The sequence below is a fragment of the Panthera pardus genome, unplaced genomic scaffold (genome assembly GCF_024362965.1).
Source record: "Panthera pardus isolate Hobbes unplaced genomic scaffold, ASM2436296v1 HiC_scaffold_13, whole genome shotgun sequence".
NCBI classification, from domain to species: domain Eukaryota; kingdom Metazoa; phylum Chordata; class Mammalia; order Carnivora; family Felidae; genus Panthera; species Panthera pardus.
Window position 1 is genome coordinate 120,651,604 of NW_026526688.1, and position 23,334 is coordinate 120,674,937.

Consider the following 23,334-nt stretch of genomic DNA (forward strand, 5'->3'; position numbering starts at 1 on the left):
AAAATAATATAATGGAAACATACAGGCACCTCTAAAACAAGAGTACGTATCCATAGATTATGTGTGCCAGTGTAATCGTTTAAATTGGCAGTTACCTTTTTATTCTGTTCTTTTCTCCCGAAGAGCTGTTTGGCTGATTTGTGTCTTAAGTGGAGGATTTTGGACACACGAGATACTGGATAAATAAAATAGATGAGCTTGTCAGAAGTAGTTTCTCTTTGAAGAATCTATGTAGTAACAGAAAAATACTATTAAATTTTGAGGCAGGTGTTTTGCTACTATTTAAAATGATTGCCTTGGCCTATAAAATGTATCATTTAAAATATGAATTACTTCCATGCATTCATTCTTGCTAATGTTAAGATATACTCCCTGAGAGAAGGCCTTTCGGCAGTTTGGTCCTGGCCTGGCTCTTCTTGTGATGGGGGGGTACAGAGAGCTTGTCCCTCTACTATTTTGTCCGGCTCTCCAACAGCATCAGGGAGTGAACATTGTCTCATGACATAACGTGAAAATCCATGGAGAGGTTTAAAGACGTAAGTCAATCTTCGGAGGAGGTAAAAAAAAAAACACACACACACACAAAAAAAACCCAAAAAAGCCAAAAAACCTATCAAAAAAGTTCAGTGTTCATTTTTTAATATTAAACATTGAAAAAGAAATGTAATATATATATACAATCTCTAAGAAAATTACAAACTGGTACCAAGTCTCCCTTGGGTTGCTTTTATCATATGAAAATAACATTTCTCATAAAATGTATTTTGTAGAAATAGGATTTTAAAGATTATATGACAATAGAAAAAAACAACAAACCAACCCCACTCTCCAGGGAACAATTAAATCCTTTTCAGAGATTTTTATGAAACAACATTGTATTTTAATATTCTGAACAAAACTTGAATTCCTGCTATCATTTGGTCACTTTTTGACTTCAGTTTGGTGTATTATATGCTCCTCCGTAATTCCTTTCTGTTTATAGTTGATATCGTGGTCCGTATATTAGCCAGTGTTAGACATAACAGCATTGTTCCATTCTGTTCCTTAAGATATTTAAGGTTTGGACACCAAGGCTTTTGAACTTCAACTTCATTAGAGTCTTATATGTAGGCGAAAAGAAATGTGACCTCTATTTTTCTTTCTTTAAGCTTTTCTTAATTTTTTTTTCTAATGCTCTCTTCTGAACTGTCTTTCCTCGTATTTGCAATGAACAAAGCCCTGTGAATTAGTAAAATTAGGATTAGTGGGAAGGACAATTGCAGGTAAAAGTGAAGGAAAGATATAATTATTAACCAAACTTTGTCTGTTATGGCTTCATTTGTAATTTTTTAAAATAAAAATTGACATTAAGATCACCATTTTACTTACGGTGACTTTCTCCTCAGATTCATATTCTTTGTGACATTGGCAACAGTGTTATTGTGGTGTTCTTTGGATTTTATGATTAATGTCAGACATTTTGATATTCAAAAATCGATTTGGAATTCAGGAATTTCATTCCATTTCAGAAACGTAGTCATTGACTCTCACGATCTCTGCGCGTGCTGTGTGATTTGAGATGCCATCTGGTGGTATGTGTTCGATACATCTAGCTGTACTTTTCACTGCCATCAGAGTCTTTATCCTTCATTGCTTATGAAGGCGAATATTTGTTGAAATGACTTGCAAGACGTTTGTTTCCATTGCAAACAAAGGATCTTTTGTACTTTACTTTCTGTTTTCTCAAAGTAATATGCCTGTGTGCTTTGGTCTTTGTTAGCATAATCTGATTCTTCCTTAAAAAAAAAAAAAATGACTTTGAAAATCAGGCTCCAATTTTAGGAACTCAATTTAGCTCACAGAAATTTGTAGATACCCAAGAATCCCCTTTAAAATCCTAACTACATATGTTTTTCATTCCATTTTCAAATGGTAAACCTGATTGAGTATTTGGATATCATGTGATGAATAGGAGATTTGCAGATCATCATAAACAGGAAACAAATCTTTCATTTAAAATTCTCTTCCTCATGTTTTAAACATTAAAGGCCAATTCCTTCAAAGGTGGACCTTGGCTTAATTTTAACTACTGCTTTCTTTGCCTTCTTCAAGAGATAAGCTGGTAATGCTTATTAAATATGTATCAAAGCTAAGTGGAAATTAGAAAGTTAATTGTCTGCACTATTGATATAAAATATCCATTCCACTTGAGAACCTGAACTAAGGAAATGTCAAAAAGCATGATATATATAGTTTAGACTCTTTCAAGTGATTTGTGGCTGGTTAGCTTAGTACATTGAGAGCATGGCAGCAGTGAGGCAGTTTATAGATTCTTTTCTCTCCGTGGGCTGTTAAGCATTCTCAGATTTTACTCAAATTTCTGGTCCAGCCAGTTTATCTGAGAAAAACAAACAAAACAAAACAAAACAAAACAAGAAAGACAGAGGGAAAAAAAATGGAATGAGAAGAGGTGAGAGAAGGAGGTGTGATTCCATCTCTGTTGTGCCAATCACCTGGGACACATTTAATGACGGTGCCATTGAGTAATGACCACGTGACAGTAGCTTAACTTTCCCCTATGTGGCACTGGGGTTAAAGATCATGGATCTAGGGGCGCCTGGGTGGCTCAGTCGGTTAAATGTCCGACTTCAGCTCAGGTCACGATCTCACGGTCCGTGAGTTCGAGCCCCGCGTCGGGCTCTGGGCTGATGGCTCAGAGCCTGGTGCCTGCTTCCGATTCTGCGTCTCCCTCTCTCTCTGCCCCTCCCCTGTTCATGCTCTGTCTCTCTCTGTCTCAAAAATAAATAAAACGTTAAAAAAAATTTTAAAGATCATGGATCTCTAGATTCACATTCTGGATCTGCAACTTTCTAGCTGTTGCAGCTTCTCGGCAGCTTTTTTCACCTCTGTAAACCTCAGCTTCCTGATCTCCGAAGAGATGAGGTGTTAGTCTCAAGCCTGTCGCTCCGACAAAGTAGAATGCTGCAGCCACAACCTCAGACCAAGTGCCTGATACATAGTAGCTGCCTTGTTATTATTGCCAGCCCCGTCTTTGTCATGGCTGCTTTTGTTGGTAGGTAGCTAATATTCCAGTTATCAGTTCTATTCTGTTATTTGGAGGTTAGAGACACAGAGAGCTTTTAACTATGAATCTGGATATTCTAGCAGACATCACACTTCCCCTTGCATGGAAGAAGTAAATATGAAGGGGGCCGTGGCATGAATGAGAGGGCAGAAGGTTCTTGTGCCAGCAGCTTTCCACTGCTCATCCTTTCTAAACTGCAAATTAATTTTAATTTTAATTAAAGAAAAATAAATTTTGGATTCATGGACGTGTTTCATGCAGTTGGTACCTCAGTTAGAAAGAGGGAATGAAGGGGCCCCTGGCTGGCTCAGTGGGAAGAGCATGTGACTCTGGGTCTCAACGTCATGAGTTCAAGCCCCATGTTGGCTCTAAAGATCACTAAAAAAATAAATAAACTTTATTAAAAAAAAAAAAGAGGGAATGAAAAAATTGTTTTAAATTATTTTTTAACGTTTATTTATTTTTGAGAGAGAGAGACAGACTGACAGAACACGAGCGGGGTAGGGGCAGAGAGAAAGGGAGACACAGAATCCAAAGTAGGTTCGAGGCTCGGAGCTGTCAGCACAGAGCCTGACACGGGGCTCAAACCCATGAACCGTGAGATCATGACCTGAGCCAAAGTCCGACACTTAACTGACTGAGCCACCCAGGCGCCTCCAAAATTTTTAAATAAAACCTGAAGTATGAGCTATTGTCTTTTAAAATTGAAAATAATTCAAATGTGGGAGGGTGGGCCTTGTTCAGCCACCCCATGTCAAGTGATAATTCTCCATTTTTGACAGCTGAGTATCATTCTGACCAAAACATATTTTCATTTCAAATTTGGGTGATTGAGTTTTTAAATAACAGTTCATGGAACTACCAAAAAAGGGTACATTATCTAGATTTTTTTTTTTACATTTCCTATATAATGTGTAACTGTAAAGTTGCTTTCTGACATTTAAATCAGATCAATTTGATCATTTCCAGTGATTTTTTTTTTCCTCTACTGGCCACCCTAGGGCCAAAAATCACTGAAAAATGGTATTTGTCTATTGTGTAAGGCAATGTATGTTACACATTAGACAAATACCATACATTGACACATTAAGTTGATTCATATATTTTTAAGGTTTCTATTTATTGGGCATTTACCCTGGTACAAACCCTGTGCTAAATACATACATACAAAGGTGTCCAATTGTCCCTAGCTTCAAGTTACAAATCCTAAGATGGTTTAGAAAGTCTTGAATGTTCCATTGTCTATAAACATCTTCATTCTCATCCTATACCTGTTTCCCTCATTATTGCTTTATTTTCTGTGACTTATCTACACTGGCATTCTTTCAGTTCAGCTCCTTTCAGGCCCTTGAATGTGCCATCTTCCCTTTCAATAAGAGACTTGGCACGTGCTTGCTGTTCCTTCTTTCTGGAATATCCCTCACCCCTATACACATATCCAATAATCTTAAATAATCAGATTCCAGCTAAAATGTCGCTTTATTAGTCTTCAGGGAATCCTTCCCTGACTAACCCATATAAGTACTGTACACTTTTGCTTCAAAATATTTATCGTAATGATATTATGTTACTTGTGTGATCATTGTATTAAGGTTTGTCTTCCTCACTAGACTATCAATTTCAGGAGGGCCAACCCTTTGTCGGCCTTTGCCTGCTATTTTATCCTTACCACGTCACATAGTGACTGCCTCATGGTGGGCATTCATTAATATTTGTTATGATAATGCATGCATTATCTCAACTGATAACGTCTATTAGTATTCCTTATGACCACAGTATGCATCAAAGAGAACCAGAGCCAGGCATCAGTTTAGTGGTAAAAAACGGATTTTGTTCCTAATCTATTGCAGAGAGGAAAAGAGACTGGTAGAGAGCTGAACTCAGCTGAGAATATAAGGACAAGTGGGAATTGATGGCCAAAGAGCAAGGCAAGGAGGTCTGTGGATGGAAAATTACTAACAGGAGATATCAAGGGTAGGCAGATTCTTGCTGAAGGCAGGCCACAGTGATCAGCTATCAAGGATAAGGGGATTCTTGCTACCACTGGACTGGCAAGCTAAAGACAGGGTCCAAAGGATGAGGCCTGGATGAGAAGAGGGCTCAGAGGAGCCTGTCTAAAGTTTGATCAGAGAGTCTTTGTCAGTCCCTCCTCTAATTCGAGGAAAGCGGATGCATTCTTTTTGTCTCTGAACAACAGAAGTCCATTTTTCATTTGGTCACCTTTTGTTCATTAAGGACCAGCTGAATCATCTGTTGAGATGTGGTGACAATTGCTCTACTTTATAACCCAGAGACATTTGGTAAGAGAAATACCTAGGAAGATAAGCAGAGAGAGAGAGATAGAAATTAGAGGCCGAATCAATCTATATGCCCAACTTCATAGGCCCCCATAGATCCACCAGAAGCCCTAGAATCTGTCATCTTTCCTCAGTGGCGTCAGCACTGTGGCGGTAATGCAAAAAATTTCTCCGTTCACCTCTCGAACCTTCCTAGTTATGACAAAGACATGAGTTGGACTAGGGGGACAAAAGCGCAGTAGTCAGTTCCCTCTGTGTCCAGAGTGATGTAATCATAGAGAAGAATGTATTGAGTTTCTTATAAGTGTCAAGTCATAGATTCAAGGTCAGTAGTGATATTGTCCAGGAACAAGGTGAATTTTTTCAACAATGAATAGATGACTCTATTATTGAATCAAACTTCTTCAGCCAAGCAATAGATTCTTTGGAGTGGTATCCAAAAGATGACAAACCTTTCCCAAAAAGTAATGAGGTTATGGATGGAACTTAGGTCCAATTCTACAGATATTTTTTTTTTAAACCCTTCCCCAGGAACTGAGAATACCTACAAGGGAGCCTGTGATGTGTTGGGCACTTTTTCAGTTTCTACAGTGAGAAAGAAGTGAACTGGAGTGGGTGATTATTTTAGAGATAGTTCAAGAAAGGAAGAAAATTGTGGAGGATTGGAGTCTGATGAAGAGACTGGGAAATTGGCAGGTTAGCAAGATCCCGTCCAGTTGGCTGGTGGCAGCCAACAGGCTTGGGTTCCACAGACCAAGTAAGAATCATCAGGAGTTAGCCACGAGTCATAGAAGTAATTATCTCTTAGCTGAGGGTGCCTAAAGAATGCAAATTTTGAGGGCGAGGACAAGATTTGTCAGAGATCGTTCATGTGTAGTTGGGTTGAGTCCGAGGAATTAGGCCAGGAAGGCTAATGGAGACATTTCCGTTGACATGAGGGATGTCAGAGGGACAGGTAGCAGCTCGGGAGCCTTATCTTGCATTTAGTGATGGCTGGGTGAGTGTAATGAGAAATGCTCATTTCAAGAAAGGAGCTGGTTGTAAAATTATGATGGAAACAGACATGACCCTTGCCAAGATAGACTGGAATGGGTTTGGGAGTTGACTCATGATGGGTGATTGTCCAGTTAAAATAATGGAGGGAAAGAGAAGAAGAGTTATGGCAGAGAAAGCATTATGATTGATCAAAGGAATCAGGAAGAGTCAGATTTGCCCACTGAAAAGGGAGCAGAGTACCAACAGTCCGGCCGGTAGAGGTCAATCGGAGACAGTGTGACTGTATTTGTCTGGTGGGAATAAATTATTTCATGAGTCAGTAAGGATCATAATTTTAAACAAATTTTTAAAACACACATTAGGTTCCTTTCTGGGCAGATTTTGATTTTCTGTTTAAGACCTAATGCTAAGGCTGTGGAATATTCACCATCCTACTGGCACAAAATAAAATTTGCGTAGAAGTAAAACTGAAATGGAGCACGGATGTGTTTGTCCTTGTGTTCTAGGTTTTTTCAAGTAGCATCTCCATTCTGTATGTAATGGGAATGCTGTCAGAATAAGACTCTGCCTCCTAGCGGACAGATCATTGGCCTGAGAATGAAACAGACATGTTTCAATCCTGCCGCTGACACATTACCTAACATCTCTCTCTCCTTTTACTCATCTTGCAAATGGTTGAAATGATTTCTACCTTACATTCCTGTGAGACTTGAGGCCATGTATGAAAAGTTCCTCACACAACACCTGACTTGCAGTAGGAACTCAGTGAATGATAATTATCATTTATTACCATTAACATCGATGCATATGCACTCGTCCCCCCAAACCTTCTGTATGTGGATAGATAACGATGCTTATATTTAGTAAGAAAAGAAAAATTGTATTTCTCCGTATGTAGCAGCCTACGCTGAACAATGGTAGTCATGATTGTAGGGAGTGTGTTAATTGTCTGCTAAATGTAACGGTTATTTTTGGTAAGAAACATCAAACATTTGCTGATTTATTCAGCGCTTACTTCATATTTGTCCTTTTGGTGCAAATCAGAATTCATTAAAAGAATTTATGATGGAAAATTCAAAAATCCAACTCAGGATTTATATAAACTCGCCTTATGTCGTTGGGTCTTTTGGTGTGCTTTCTCATCCTCCGAATTCCACTTTTCATCTGATTCACATAGGGGTTACATGACGTGCGTTTTAGTTCCAAGTAGAAGGGTAGTTGTTTTGTTTAGCCTCTTCTTGTCATTACTATACTAAAAGAATACCCTTTTCTGAGAGTAGCAGGAAAAGGAAGATAAAAATGATGATACTGGTGAAAACTATTGTCTAAAAGCTGTGAGAAAGAGTGCAGAGCGTGAATCAGGAATCCAGGGAGATGGTGCCAGTTCTGACAATGATTTCTTCCTGCAATTCATGAGAAGATTATTCGCAGTGATCTCAAAGCCCTTTTTAGTGTTGATTCTGTGAGTGTGTTTCTTACTCAAAGTACATACATACTGCATAACTTCAAAGTGACTATCTTGATCAGATACTTCATTAACCTTATCAGGGTTTCCTCTTGCCACCCTTTCAAAACATCTCTGTGTCAAAGCAACAGATAACCTCCACTTTTGTTATTGTATGATTTCACTTTCCACCATATGATGGTTTCCTGAACGTTTCAGAACGACTGGTTTTATTTTTGAGTTCTTCAATATCCAGAATGACTTCTGTCATGAACAAAATAATCTGTGTTATTATAGCTAAAGCCTCCCTGCCCTTCCCCATGTTGTGTTTCTTTTTATTTTAAAATATAGAAGGGCTGTTTCACCAAAGTACTTTTTCTTCTTTAAGTATATTCTTTTTTATACTTCTCTAATATAAACAATAAGAAAATCGGCTGCTTTTTAATTGGAATGGTTTTATGGTAACTATATAAAAAAAAGCATTGTGAAAAGGGAAAGGATTTGTGAGTTTTAAGTGATCTATTCTGATATATCACTATGACATAATGAGATATATATATTTGGTTCCCACCCCCAGTTTCTGACACAGAGCTCCTAAAACCCATGTGACTTCCTGAGTCATGGGTTATAGGAGCATCTCACACAGCACCACTAAATACTTTGGAGTTTCCCTGGGTGATAGGGGCATCTTTTGTTCTAATGAGGCAACTCTAAGTGGGCTCCTGGAGGGATTCAGGGTAGGGACCAGTCACCAGAAAGAGCAAGCCATGATTGGAAGCTTGGAACTTTCAGCTCACCCTCCATCTTCTAGAAGGGGAGCGAGACAAGAGATTGAGCTAATAATCTATCATGCCTGTGTGATGAAACCTCCATAAAAATGTCTAAATTATGGGGTTTGGAGAGCTTCTGAGTTTGCGAACATATCTATGTGCCAAGAGGGTGATGCACCCCAGCTCTACAAGAAAGGAAGCTCCTGCTCATATATCTGATTGCTGGCCATAACCATCCCTATTATTAAATCCTTGACTTTGAAAACATACTTGCATTTTTGTTCCTGTGATTATTTTCCTGCTATGAGTAGTCATCTTAATTTTGTTTTTGGAAGAGATTGAGAGATAACTTCAGCTACCAGCCTCACAGATCAGGAAACTGAAGGGCACTAGTCTGCCAAGGTCACTCACTGCTGGTTAGTGTGAGTCAAGCCCAGAATCCCGGTCCCTCCTCAATGTCCCACTGCCCTTCTTTGTTCTGTCACCTGTTTGTTTCTGAACAACAGTGTGTGGAACAGTGATGGTTTTACTTCTGGATCATGTCAACGTTACCTTTGCGGTTTAGTGTCTTTTGCCTTTATTAGAATTTAATGTATGTTTATATACATTGAAAGTGTTTATGGGGTGCCTGGGTGGCTCAGTCAGTTAAGCGTCTGACTTTGACTCAGGTCATGATCTCATGGTTCACAAGTTTGAGCCCCACGTCGGGCTCTGTGCTGACAGCTCAGAGCCTGGAGCCTGCTTCGGATTCTGTGTCTCCCTCTCTCTCTGCCCCTCCCCTGCTCGTGCGCTGTCTCTTTCTCTCTCAAAAATAAAGATTAAAAAAAACCTTAATTATAGAGTGTTTTAACAGCTGTTCTTCAGTGTTCAATTTGAGTTTTTCTACTCTAACCTAGCCTGTAGATCACACATTAACTCACTTTTCCCTACTAACCCTTAACTAGAGTAAGCCCTTAATGTCCTTCTCGTTTTGTCCTTGACCTGGAGTTTTCTTCTGCTTCTTACATCATAGCTGGCAGCAGGACACAGATAATGACCTGCGAGGCGTGATGTTTGTCCATTCCATGACTATCCTTATTTAACGGCTGGAAATGTTTCCCTCATCTTCCCCCATAATTACCTTTAAATGTCTTTAGATTTGAGAAAGTTGGGTTTTGTGGAGGCCACATAATGCTAATGGGAGACTACCACAGGTCTCCATTCTCTATTTCCTGTGGAAAGTGGAATAAAATAGAATGTTTCAGTTTCCCAAACTTTCTTCACTGTGTGGTAGAATCAACCTTGTTCATTATATCTGTGCCTAAGAGCGAACAACATTCTGCCCCTCTCCTTGCTGAGGTTTCTTCCTGGCCATCTTTCTCAGTCTGAAGATAGAAAATAGAAGGTGTTTCATACACCGAAGACCATTACTTCCCAGTTTCGTTTTTGTCATCCAGCATTCAGGGCAGATCCAGGCATATGCATCTTTTAATATTGTGTACAGCTGCAGAATTACAAAGTACTCGATGTGTGTGTGTCATAGACAGCTTTAACTCCCTTTGGGCTCCTTAGAGACTTCTTTAGCAAATACTCAAATAGAATCATAAAGAAAGAACTAAATCTGGAAAGAACATTAGGGACAAAAACAACTCAAGGAGTGTGGTGGGAAGAATGGTGGACTTGTCAGTAATCAGCTGGAGTAACCTTGGAGCAAGTCGCCTCAACCACTGCGTGTCAGTTTTCTCATTGAGAAAATGAGCCAGACAGCAAGGTGCAGGAATTATCTGGACACCACTTCTTTTATTCACTGAAAATTGGTTATTACGGTTTCGCAGGAGTTCGCCACAGATGGGCTCCTAAATCCCAATTTTAGCCATCACCTCAAGGGCTTCCTTGATTTCTCAGAAGGAAGGCTTTCATCCTCTGGAGGCCCCTGCTGATTTGTACAGCTTTGAAAACCAGGGGAGCCTCGGTCCAGCTTCTCCTCAAGTTTATTTCCTGTCTTCAGGCTATGTTTTCATCTTCGCTACCAGGGCATCCCCATCTCCTTTTTTCCCCATCATTATGGATTTCTTAGATCTTTTTCATGTCTCCCAATACTTTCCAGGGCTTTAAATCTCACCCTAGCCCTCCACTCCCATTTCACAAGTACATCCCTTTTGCAGGCAGGCAGGCGGGCCACCGGATGCCTGATTCAAATCCCAGCCCTTTCACCTCTCAGCCCTGTGACCGGTCAGGTTACTTACACTAGGTGCTTCAGTGTGGAGCTCACAGAATTGTTGTGGGGATTAAGTGAATTAGTATCTGTAAAGCTCTTAAAGCACTGTCTGCCACATGGTAAGTGCTGTGTGATTGCTGGCTATTGTAATATGACTGCTGACCATGTGCCCTCCCCGGCTCCCACCTCGGTATTCTTCTTGGCAGGCTGAGGGTCTCATCTTCCCCGGACCAAGAATGCGTGTCTGTTTATGTTATTTTAGATCAAGAAGTACACACTAGCTGGCACCCATCGGCTTCCCTTACAGACTTTCAAATTATGTCTAATCTCATATTTAGATTTGAGCACACATTCTTTATGTTCCTCTAGACCTAGAAGTCATTCTTATAGTACTTCTGGTTTTCACGTGCTGTTGGAAAGATAGGCTGTACTTAATTCCAGAAAATGCTTTAGAAAAAGTTTAAGCCAAATCTCAAGAATACATAGATACCAAAGGATATTTAAGTTTCTTGCTTAAAAAACTTTAGTCTCTGGTGACTTTTAATTTTGTGAAATCTTAATGGAAAAGGTTAATCCACCAGATAATCTGGTTGCTTCCCTTTCTTGAAAAGAAGTCTTCCAGGTTCATGTTTTAAAAGAGCTAATATTAAACAAGGAATATGGAAGAAGCCAATCTTATTGATAAAAACATAGGTATTTAATAGAACCATAAAATATCAAAAATGCTTAAAAACTTAGAGATTGTTGAATTTAGTGATTTCCAGACTATTTGCTAACCACCCAAGTTTTTTTGAACGAACTATTATGCAAACCTTCAAATACAAACAGAAAGTCCCTGCCTAACAAAAAAAGATGATGCTTCCCTTCCCTGTGACTAAAGATCATACAGAAACAGAGCTGAGAAATGTCAGCTCAGCTAACTTTCTCCTTTGACCCTGGAAGAAACTGAGGTTCAGAGAGGTTTGCTTCATTACACGGACATTCAGCTGGTTAACGGATGGACTGGAAGTAGAAATCAGCTGCCTGAACTCCTACGTAAGCTTGATTTCCATACTTCATTCCACTTTTACCCTACAAAGTTATTGTTACAGTTATTTATAATTATTTGGAATGTGATGTGTTTAACAGCTGGGACTTTGGGTTTGGATTGATCTAGGTTCAAATTCCGGATCTGCCCATTCTGTCACTTAAACAGCTTAAAAGTCTCTGTACCGTATCTTACAGATAAGATTTTTTTCCTGTAAAGTAGGAATGATGGTAATGGCGTATACCTCAATGGGTTTTTGTAATGCTATCCGATCAGTAAGTGTTACCTATTCTTAGCATTGATACGGTCATTGTTAATATTCTTATATTCAGTTAGCTAGCTATTAAATCTGAAATTGCTTTGATTGAAAAATTAAAATTAAGCTCAGTTAAAGTAAATTGGATGAAAAGCCTCTTCAAATGGTTCTTTAAAACTTATGTTCATAGAGGGTTATCTTCTTCATCTGTATTTCTATAACTGTATCTGTATCTATATTAGTATCTCCCTGGATCTTTATCTCTATACATTCTGACATCGCTGCCTTTCCTGGTGTTTAAGAGTAAGTGTGTGGGGTAAATATAACAATGTTGTTTTTCAGCTGTTGATAAAAATGTAGAATGTTGAAGCTGTATATAACTGTGGAAATCACTTAGTGTTTCATTTTACTGTTGCAAAAAATATGCCCACTAAAATTTGGATTTTTTCCCTTAGCACATCAGGTTTCAAAAATCCTGTACATCCGAGCACTGCCTTCTCCCTCCCACCACAGGCTAAATAAACACTCTGCCCACCACACATCCATGTATTACTCATAGCAATGTAGCTGGGCCTATAAGACATTTTTCTTTTTCTTTTCTTTTCTTTTTTTTGTAGGACATTTTCACATAAAACCTACCATCACCCCACCTGACCCCCACAACAAATGAATGAATGGATGGATGGATGGATGGATGGATGAATGAATGAAATAACACCCAACAAAGAAAAGCTCTGTTTCATTAATCCCGAAAAGCCATTGTTAGGGCCCAGGATCCAACCTCAACATCTCCCATGTTGTTGCCCTGGTCTCCTATACTAAGGGGGCACATGTGGCAGTAGACAGGAGGCTGAGAGGGAGAGGTGGATGTTTAGAGTTCAGTGTGTCTATGGATTATCACAGATCTGGGGATGCTGATTTTACACATCCAGGTAACGATGCCTCAGCACAAAGGAATCTAATGTGTGGCTATGTGGCGAATTGATTTTATTCATCTGAATGGTGATGATAAAGCAGTGCAGCAATTTCGTAAACCTTTTATTTTATAGGATCATTATGAAATGTATTAAAGTGATGCGACAGTTTTTACGAAGAAGGAGAACTTAGAGACGTATGTTTAATATGTCTTGTGGGAATGAGAACGTAAATGAACTCCTGGTTAAGTTAGCGTCTGTCCTGATTTAAAAATTAAATCTGCCCCCCCCAACTTTGCATTAGCGAACTAGGTGATTTCATGGAAGTAGGTCTAAGCCTCTGAAGAGTTATTGTAGAAGAGTTCACATGGCTTAGAAAGAATCTGAAATGGGGAAGGGAGACAGTCCCTTTCAAGATTTTAAAGGGAAGGAAAAGTGGGAATGACATTTTAGGGATATTTGGTCACAGGGGAACTGTGACTAATAGTATGTTAGTCACAACACTAGGCACTCTTATACATGTTTTCATATTTAAGACTTTTAATGGCACTGCAATTTAGCAATAAATTCAGTGCTGATTCCATAGCAGAAACTATTGTAAGTGCTTGGGATATATCTGTGAATAAAAGACAAGATCGAAGTATAGCTCTCTTTATAAATGACAGAGCTGAAGCTCAAGGATGTTAAGCAAGCTTGCCTAAAGCCACCAATAGAAGTGTCCTAAATGGGGAGGGCACCTGCGTGGGTAGGTCGGTCAAGAATCTGACTCTTGATTTTGGCAGTGGTCATGATCTCACGGTTCATGGGATCAAGTCCCATGTCAGGCTCTGCGCTGACAGCAGGATCCTGCTTGGGATTCTCTCTCTCCCTCTGTCTCTGTCCATCCCCAACTCATGCTTTCTCTTTCTCTCTCAAAACAAATAAAATAAACGTTAAAAAAAAGAAGAAGTGTCAGAAACAGGATTTGAACACAGGTCTCTGATTCCACAGTTCAAGCCTCAGGAATATGGCATGAATTCCTAGGCATACTCCTGTTGGGTCTTTTTGCCTTCCAAATACAGTTGGTAAAACCTGTGCTGCCCATCCCCTGGGCTTATTGTGAGAATCGAGTGGTCTTCTGGATGTGGTGGGTTTCAGTCTCTCTCTTTCCATCTCCTACTGCTCTCTATTGATAGTTGGGTAGAATATTATTAACATTCTGGGTTAAGTCTGTTTACAAGTATGACTCCTCCAGTGGAAAATGCACATCTGCATTCCACAAACTGTCACTCATTCATGCAGTCAGTCATTTGGTCAGCAAATATTTACCGAGTGCTGCCATGCATTAGACACTGGACATAAATATGTCTCACCTAAGTGAGACACGTCTATTTCCATGTGATCCTTACATCCTAGCAGAGATGGGTATTACACAAATTATACAATTGTTTATATTTGTGTTAAGTATTCCAGAGGAAAAACAGAGACATGTCTGTCTCTCGTACACCTGTAGCTAATTCATTTACCAAATGAATTAGTAAATAGGTGGATGGTTAGAATAAATTCCTCTACAAAGTGGCAACTGAGCACAGAGACTTGAGTGTCATCATGCCAGGGTTCAGAACCCAGCCCTGCTGTTAACCGAACTTTGGGACTTACCCAAGTTACTCAGCGTCCCCGTGTTGCCATTTCCTGCAGAAGAGAAATAGTAATGGTCGTCATAAGGGCTGAATGAGGGCTATCAGGAAAAAATGTAGGAGAGTGCAAGACAAACAAGTGTGGGAGGAGATTAAGCTATCATTATTATTACTGCTATTATCATGTACTAGAACTTTTCAGGAAATTCTCTTTTACCCATTGAGTTTGCCTCTGCTGTTAACCTTCTACGAGTTTATTAAAAGCATTGTGCCGTGGTTGGCATCAGAACCAACTGCAAGGCTTCAAAGAATACATGCATCCAGCCCTGTTGTAGGATATTCTTATTCGGGAAGTCTGGATAGAGCTCTGCGCTTCAAAAGCTTCACCGGTGACCCTGATTCACACCCCCAAGTAAACACTGATCATTTAAAAAATGACTCAGAAAGAAGATTACACACATGGCAGTGCCCAAGCGTCAACTCCTGACAGCCCCCCAAGGACTTGTCTTTGTGTACCTGTCCTGGCGTGAGTATTGAAAAATGTGATCAGTAAGCAAAACAGATAAATATGTAGGAAATCCTGGAGACTCTAGTTAATTCTTTTTCCAAATGGCATTTAATTTTTACTACTTTTTCAAAACACCAACATGAGTTGGCAATTGCCCAAATACGTTTGACTGGCTTAGAATGCGAGCTGCTGGGGAACAGGGATTTCTGTCAGTGTCACTGATGTGCTGATGTACTGGTATATAGTACATGTTCAATAAACAGGAGTGGAAATGAATTGAATACGTTTTAAAGCCTTTAGCTGTTTTGGAAGAGATAACAAGGATGAAGTATAGGCCGGGCCAGGATTTTCTAGTGAGGGTAAATAACACATATGTTGATTATTACGTAGTTTTCTGAGTAAAGTCCTGGTATAGATCTACCTAAGAAAGGTGCAGAGACAGAGAACGGATCCTGGGTGTGACGTTGATCCGAGCCTGGCGGACATTTTTGGCAAGTCTAAAAGTCTCATTTTTCTCCCGCCTTGCACCTCACCCCTGGGTGCTCTTTCTCAGGTCTTAGCTCCCTCCCAATTAGCTAGCTTCTATTTGATTACTTGAATTGACATAGAAAATCTTTACCGCTTTTGTTTTTAAGTTCTGGATGACGTTCTGTGTTTGTTACCTGGTTAACTGAGGCTTGAGAACTCTCGGGAAGAATCACAGCCCGGAGGGGCAGGGGGATTAAAGCTGAGCATCTCAGGGACTTTGCAGTGGGTTCTGGCTTTTGATCTCCATGGGTGATTTTCAATAAGAAGCAGGAGGATCTTTTTTCCACTTTTCTTTGTAGCTTTATATAATCAAGGGGGAAATAATGTCCTGAGGCTTTAAATAACTGAGATTTTGTATGATTTGTTTTAAGGTCACCATTCTTTCGTGATTTCAGTTGGTAATCCCGACATCTTAAATTGTTGTCTGTGGGTAATTTCAAGTATCCTGTGGTATCCTGTGTAATGGCTCTTAACTGGGCCTTGAGGAGGAGGATGCAGATAAGAAAATGATAGAAAATAAATTCTGGATTTTACAAGGAAAATTATAGAAATAGGGGAAATGAGCCAAACAATTTGGGCTTGCCTTGTAATATACTGCCTCAATTTAAAACATGCCACATGGCACTCACTGTAAAATGAACAGTCTTTTTCTCTTCAGAATCAACAGTGACTCCCCAGATTTAAGAGGATAAAAATCACCAGCATGACTTGTAAACATGGCTTTAAATGGTTTCTGAATCAGCACTTCTTAAAGGTGCTTGTTATGGATTGTTTGATTGTTGCAAAGTCATCACATATGAGAGGCAGTGTTTAAAAAAAGGCGTTTACTGCTTCTGGTGTATAGATAGCATTTGCATGATCGATCCCTGCTTTTTAGCAGTTTATAATCAAGTGCTGAAAACATGTGCTATTCACATATAGCAAGGTAAAAAAAAAATCATCAAATCCATATGTAGGCATTTGGTAATTGTCTCTTCTTGCAAGACACATCTTTGTAAACCTGTTTTCAGTTTATATTGATCTCAAAGGATATTTAGCATGTGTGTGCCGTTACCAAGATTGCTTTTCAACTTTCGTGGAAAAGTCAGAGAGGCTGACTGACGCTCCCAGAGCTGCCACACGTGGTGGGCAGGTATGCACCTCATGACAGAGGCGCCTCGTGAACAGCGCCCTCTGCAGTAGCAGAGGGCACAACCCCCAGGGTCCCGTGTAGCAGCTCTGGGCACACAACGCCCTTCATTCCCCTCTTTACTGCTTATTGAACACCTTCTCTAGGCACTGTGCCAAATCCATGCAGAAAGTACGAATGATGAATTTCACCCAGCAACTCTATTAGGATTTAGGTGAAATATTCAGTTTCCTAAGTTGCCTACACACAATTACCAGACTCGACACTCCATTTCGTCTTCAGTGAATAGGCAAGCTAGGCTGTTGACTCTTGTGTCTGGATATAATTGCTTGGCAAGCTTATCTGTAGCTCCTTGTTGTAATTAGTTATCCTTGTGGAAAAGTCAGTATCTCAATTTCCTGTTTGCTGTTCTTATTAAAGTCTACAGAGTAGTTTCATCATTGTTTCATTTACTGCATATTATCGATCACTCAGCAAGTAAGTGTAAAGGGGGAGATAAAATGATCAAGAATTAGTTCCTAGGGTTCATCATTCCTTTATCGTGCTCACGTGTTAGATTTGGCAGACGGATCATTGTATCTGTATAAGCAGATGTAGCAAACACAAAAGCCTTGGTGTCAATACTGTACTATACTATATCTAATATAGTATTACACATGTTACTTGCTAGACATGCAGTTAGAAAGGCGTAACTCCTAAAAATCAATTTCCAAAGAGTGGTATCTTTGGTTTTACAGATAGGATTCAGTTTTACAGTACTTGAACTTTTTTTTTCTTTCTTTTTTTTTTTTTTTTTTTTTCTTTGCCATCATCCAAATATCAGTCCTTTTCTTACTGGACTTCTTGGCAAGTTGACACTGTCTTTGTCTCCTTAGTGGCCCTTCCTTCTCTTAGAGTGTCCCAGGGTTTAGTCCTTGGACTGCCCCTCTCCTCTATCCACATGCACTCTCTTTGAACATCTCATCCATTCTCTTGCTTTCAAAACTATCCTCAGTCTCATGCTTCATAAATGTCTGCATCTCCAGCCCAGTCCTTTCCTCTGGGAAAGTTCAGTCTCCCGTTTCTCAGCGCTTGCTTACCTCCATTTGCCTGTAAGAAGCATCTCAAATCTAAACCTGTCCAGAACCATACCGCTGACCTTCCCTCTTAAATCTGCTCTTTTTACTGTCCTTCCTCACAGTACGCAGCCACTGTTCTCTTGACATCTTTCTTTCTTTCACATCCTGTGTGGATTCTCTCTGATAATCCTTATGGCTGCGGCTTTAAAGCGTGCTCAGAATCTGCACACATCTTATCCCCTCTGCCTCGGCTTCCTTGCCTGGACTATTGTAGTAGCCTGTATGTAAGTGTTCCCCAGCTTCTCTCTTGCCACACATTGTCAACCTAGCAGGCAGTGTGACCCTGGTAAATCACAGGTAGGATTATACTCATCTCAGTCCCTCAAGTGGCTTCCCTCCCCACTGCAGAAGAGGACAAGCGCTTGCCTTCATCTTTAAGACTCTGAGTTGTCCCCCGCTTCTGCTCATATTTCTCTTTAATTACTCTCCTGCTGCCTTCACCCTCCTTCATTAACCTCAGCCGCACTGGCCTCCTTTCTGTTCCTCACACATGCTCTGTACTTGCTGGAGAGCTGGTCACCCATGTATCTGCACAGTCCTCACCTCCGTGTTGTTGCTCAAAAGTCACCTTCTCGGCAAGGACCTCCCTCACCACATTATAGAAAGGAGTGGTCCTCTTCCCCCACCCTCACTGCTTCTCAGGTACTTGCTGTCCTGCACTCCTATTTTCTTCTACTGCACTTATCATCCAATGGAGCACTTTGTGACTCAGTTTTTTAAATCTATTATGTCTTTCTCGCTAGAATGTAGGCTCATAGAAAGCAGTCATATTTATTTTTTCCATCGCTTTACTCTCAGTTTCCAGAACAGTATCTGGAATATATTTGGCACTTGGTAAATACTTGTTCACTCAGCTAATAATGATTTACATATTTGCTAAGCCCTTTTTAGATGCTTTATACTACAGCTGTCTAGCTGAACAAAACTGTTTGTCTTGTAACCATGTGGCTGAGATTTATCCCCCAAAAACGTGCTGCTTCATGTACATCCAGAAGCAGCTGGTTCTTAAGTTACCTTAACCAAGAGCCACTACAGTAATGACAAGAATCATTATTTCTATTGTCCAGTAAAGGCTGTAGCTCCTCGGGCATCATAATAACAGCCACCCATAGAGCCTAACAAGTGATTTTTTCCTACAGAAATGCACTTTAGTAATTATCCCCCGTCCTTCAATTAATGAGACCTCAAATAACGATTTAGTTGAAAGCATAGAATTTTGGAATTTGACTTAAGGCAATTCATTTCTCACCTCATTTTCTCCTGAATTCAGGTTAAAATGTTCAATTGCGATTATAATTAAAAAGGAGAGGCAGGAAAAAGTGAGAGCCTGGCCATGCGTTATTATTTCAGTTTTTAAAATTGCCTTATTGTTCTCTAATAATCTAGGTCTTATTAGCGTCAACAGTACAAGGCAAATAAGACATAGTGCCTTGGCTTAAATATCTTAATGTAGCCTAAGGAAATACAAAATGTAAATAGCAGTCAATAAATGTGTTCATATTATTAATGTTGCTTAAGAATCCTTAGAGGGAAGATCTTTTTTATCCATCTTTTTTTTTTTTTTCAATCCATCTTTTAAATGATGGGCTGGGTACTTCCAGATGATTGGCTTAATAAAAAGGAACAGCCCATATGAAAATCCAAAATAACAGAAGATAGTCTCCACAGAAATAAACTGCCCAGTGGGGACTCACAGTGGCAGGGCGTGACACATGGCTCGCCACATAGCATGGCACTTGCAAATATGACTTAGGCAATGAGAAACTGAATTCAGGAAATGTTCTTTTCTTTTTTAGCTCTTCTCTGGAGGAGGAAGAGTGTTCAGGAGAAAATAGCCTTAGGAAGCAAAAGGAATTGGCTAAAATAAATAAACATGGAATGTCTGTGTTGAGACTGATTTGCATGATGGAAATCTACTTTGTTGGGTTCAGGGAACAATGCACTGTACTGCTCTAACAGGGCAATTGTATATTGTTTTGGCATGAAAATGGGTTATGAGACACCATTGGATGGCCTAGTTCAGAGAAGCTGAGGTGACAATTGGTTAAGGTGAAAGGAAAATCTAACTGCTGAAACTCGACTGATCTGGAAGAAAATATGTTGGTGTTTGATTACCTGTGGTGAGAAGAACTTCTTCGGCTAGGAGTTTGTTGAGTTGTCCAAATGGTCTTTGAGTATGCCTCCTCCTAAAATACATCTGAGTCAGAACGTGCATGCAAATTGAAGTTCGTTTTTTTTTTTAAATCTACTAAATGGAGGATGTGTTCCAGCTTCTACCCACTTGTATCCTCAGCACCCCCTGTGTCTTGAAATTTTACTTAACTAATTTAGCAAGTCTGCAGTCTTCTACCGTGGCTCATTCCATCATTATACCATCCATCTGCCTTTCTCTTAATTAACCAGGTGAGGTGAGTCTTATTTAGTATTAAAATCATTTTGTTGTTGTTTTGTAGAAATTTTTATGTGTCTATGTCTGTCACTACCACTAAAGCTAATGCCAATTTGAGTGTATCTCAGTAATATTGCTTGGTAAATTCTTTTTATTTTAATTTTGAAATGCCTGCTGGCTCATAAAGGACTGCTATGTGCTTGTTTATGGCTGGTGATCTCGAGATTAGATACACTTTGTTGATGTACACATAAAAGTTTTATAATATTTTGATAGCCTAGAACAGACATCAAAGATGGAAGAAGTTTCAGATGTTCGAGGATTTTTCTTCTTATTTTGGGGTAAAGCAAAAGGAGTGAAGGGTTTGGTATTAGATTTTAAAAAGTTGAGGATTACAGCTGACTGGATGAAAGGATAATGACTTGCGTGAAGCACATTAAAGGGTTGAGTTTGGGTTCGGGTTTCGGTAGCTGCTTGGAAGATTGTGTAGATACCAAACTGACATTGCAAGTATTTTACTGTTTGTATAGTGAATAATTACTTAGTCTATATTAACGAATGGCATTATTTCATGCTGTTGAGTCCAAAATCTGAGGTGTTTATGGAAAGATTTTGCCCTTCTGCAAAGAGAAATGTGGAATAAGGAATAGGATAGCTAAACCACTCCAGGTCCCTTCCTGTCTTATCAGTAGAAGACAAAATGTAAACAATAATATGCAATAAAGGATAGGTGAGCAAATTAGAAAGTGATAAGCAGCACGGAAGTAGAAAAAGCAGAGTGGACTCTCACCAGGGGGGAGAGTTGGTGGCATTAAAGTAGAGTGGTCAGAGTAGGCTCCATTGAGAAGCTGGGATTTGAGCAGACTTGCAGTGGCTGAGGAGGTGGCCCAGGAGATCTGTGGAAGGAGGGCTCTTCCTAGAGCGAACAGCTAGACCATGGCTATAAGGGCATAAATGTGGCCGAGTGTTCATGCAGTAGCAAAGAGGCAAGCATGACTTCCATGGAGAGAACAAGCTGGGGAATAGTAGACTTGATCACTTATTCTTCCTATAATGTCTTAGGCATTTGTTACCATGAAAAAAAAAAAAAAATCCTAAGTTACTTTGCTCTTATTTAATGTTTGTTTTGGTAAAATGGAAACTGGAGTATTCTTTAACCCTGAATTTAAATTAAATTATAGAACATATTAAGTATAAAAAGAACCACTTTTTAATCACTATTTTGTCCCAGCTGTGTCAACATGAGCTTCAGTAGATATTTCTAGGCAGAGAGAATGATGACCTAGATGTCAAATGGCAAATACCATAAGTGAGTCATCTATCAACTTTTACCTGAGAACATGAGAGAAATCTATTTATTTATTTATTTATTTATTTATTTATTAAAGTTTATTTATTTTGAGAGAGAAGAGAGCACGAGGAGGGGAGGAGCAGAGAGAGAGGGAGCAAGAGAATCCCTAGCAGGCTCCATGCTCTCAGCACAGAGCCTGACATGGGGCTCGAACTCACAAACTTTGGGATCATGACCTGAGCTGAAATTAAGAGTCGGACGCTAAACCGACTGAGCCACTCAGGAGCCCTGAGAGAAATCTATTTATTATGATAAGTAGCTACTAGCAAAGTCTTTAGCTGAATCCTAATATGGCACCTGAAGTGCTAGGCTGAGCCCAATGGAGAATTCTTTGCTGATCCCCTAAGTAGACTTAAAAACAATGCAAGATCTGCTTTCCCTGTTTCCGCTCCTGAATTCAACCAGAATCTTTAAGTTATAGTATACTTACCCGCAGACAAAGCAGAAAAAGGAAGAGAGGAGAATGGAAAACACTGCGGCATGTATCCTGGTGGCTCGTGCTGGGCTTCCACCACGGGGCCCAGGCCTTTCACAAATGCAAGGGGAGAGAAGGAGACAGAGCAGAAGAATAGACACAGCTCCCCCAGAACGTCATTTAATCCTTATAGAAAAGGTAGGAATAAGAGAGGATGAGAGCATAGTGTGTCCTCTTGAAAGCCTTCACCAAACAAGCTCAGAGACCCCACGTGCGTCCGTGACATGCTTTTGTGAGGTCTCTCCAAAAACCCCGCAACCCTAACTTTTGAACTACAATATATCCTACCGTTGGATAGATCTAAATCACTCATTTTTCTTGGGAGAAGGGTTCAGGGCAGGAAGTGCAACTATTAGATATTTCAAACTGAAAAAGAATTTAATGTAATGAACTAAGTACCTACAGAATTGTTGGGAGGGGCTAGAATATCAGAGGCTTTGATTTTGTTGCCCGGCTGTTCATTGCACTGCAGACTGTGAACACGTGTCCAGGAAACGATGGCTGCCATCCATAAATCGCCAGGGAAAAGCCTGGTGAAGCTACAACAGCTCCACTGCCCCTCGGCTAGTGACTGGTAGTGGAACGTGGCATTGTCAGTCACTGAAAAGCATTTAGCGAAGCCCATTTAGCAAAGTCAGTGGTCATGTCAGGTGCCGGGCCAGGAGTTCTTCCACTTTCCTTCACTTTTGCACATTACGCGAGTACATCTTAGTGGCAGAATCTAAGCCATCTCCAGAGAAACAGAAGAGCTGGGGAATATGAGAAGTGTGGTGCTTAGACTTCCAGCCCCTGAATAACAGGGAGAGAATGGGGGGGGGGGGGTGGTAACGAGTGCTGACTGACAAAAAGTCTGTCAAAGGCGTGCCCATTTGCCAAAGAAGGAGGTGAAAAGTGAATGTTTTCAAAGAGAGAGGAAGAGTCAGATTTACTGGTGAGAAATTGTAACCCCAGGGACAAGATATCGTGGACTTTATGTATAGTTGTGTGCCTGTGAATGCTCTATGTTTGGGTGGATTGATTGACTAGACTCAATTTTCAAGAGTGGAGGAGGGGGTCCCATTTATTTTCTACATACCATCGAAGGAATAGATTACTGATATCAGTTTAGCTAATTGATATATTTCACTTTTTTTTTTTTTTTTTTTTTTTTTTTTTTTTTTTTTTTTTTTTTTTTAAGGAGTGTGGATAGGAAAGGTAGAATTTTCCTACAGAATGCATGCATAGCCAAGTCATTTACAGATTTCTGCCTGGGGGG

General features: G+C 39.9%; 1 protein-coding gene across 6 annotated transcripts in view; it reads left to right on the forward strand.

Annotated features, from left to right (window-relative positions):
- The window catches only part of PPP3CA (protein phosphatase 3 catalytic subunit alpha), a 326,963-nt gene that overhangs the window by 172,424 nt on the left and 131,205 nt on the right, over window positions 1-23,334 (forward strand). The window contains exon 1 of one of the 6 annotated variants that reach the window (XM_019415888.2): window positions 20,150-20,267. The exons of 4 other annotated variants lie outside the window; for them this stretch is intronic. The gene's annotated coding sequence lies outside the window, so the exon portion shown is untranslated. Of the gene's footprint in view, window positions 1-20,149; window positions 20,273-23,334 lie in introns of those variants that run through there. One more of the 6 variants, XM_019415879.2, reaches the window with a different exon arrangement.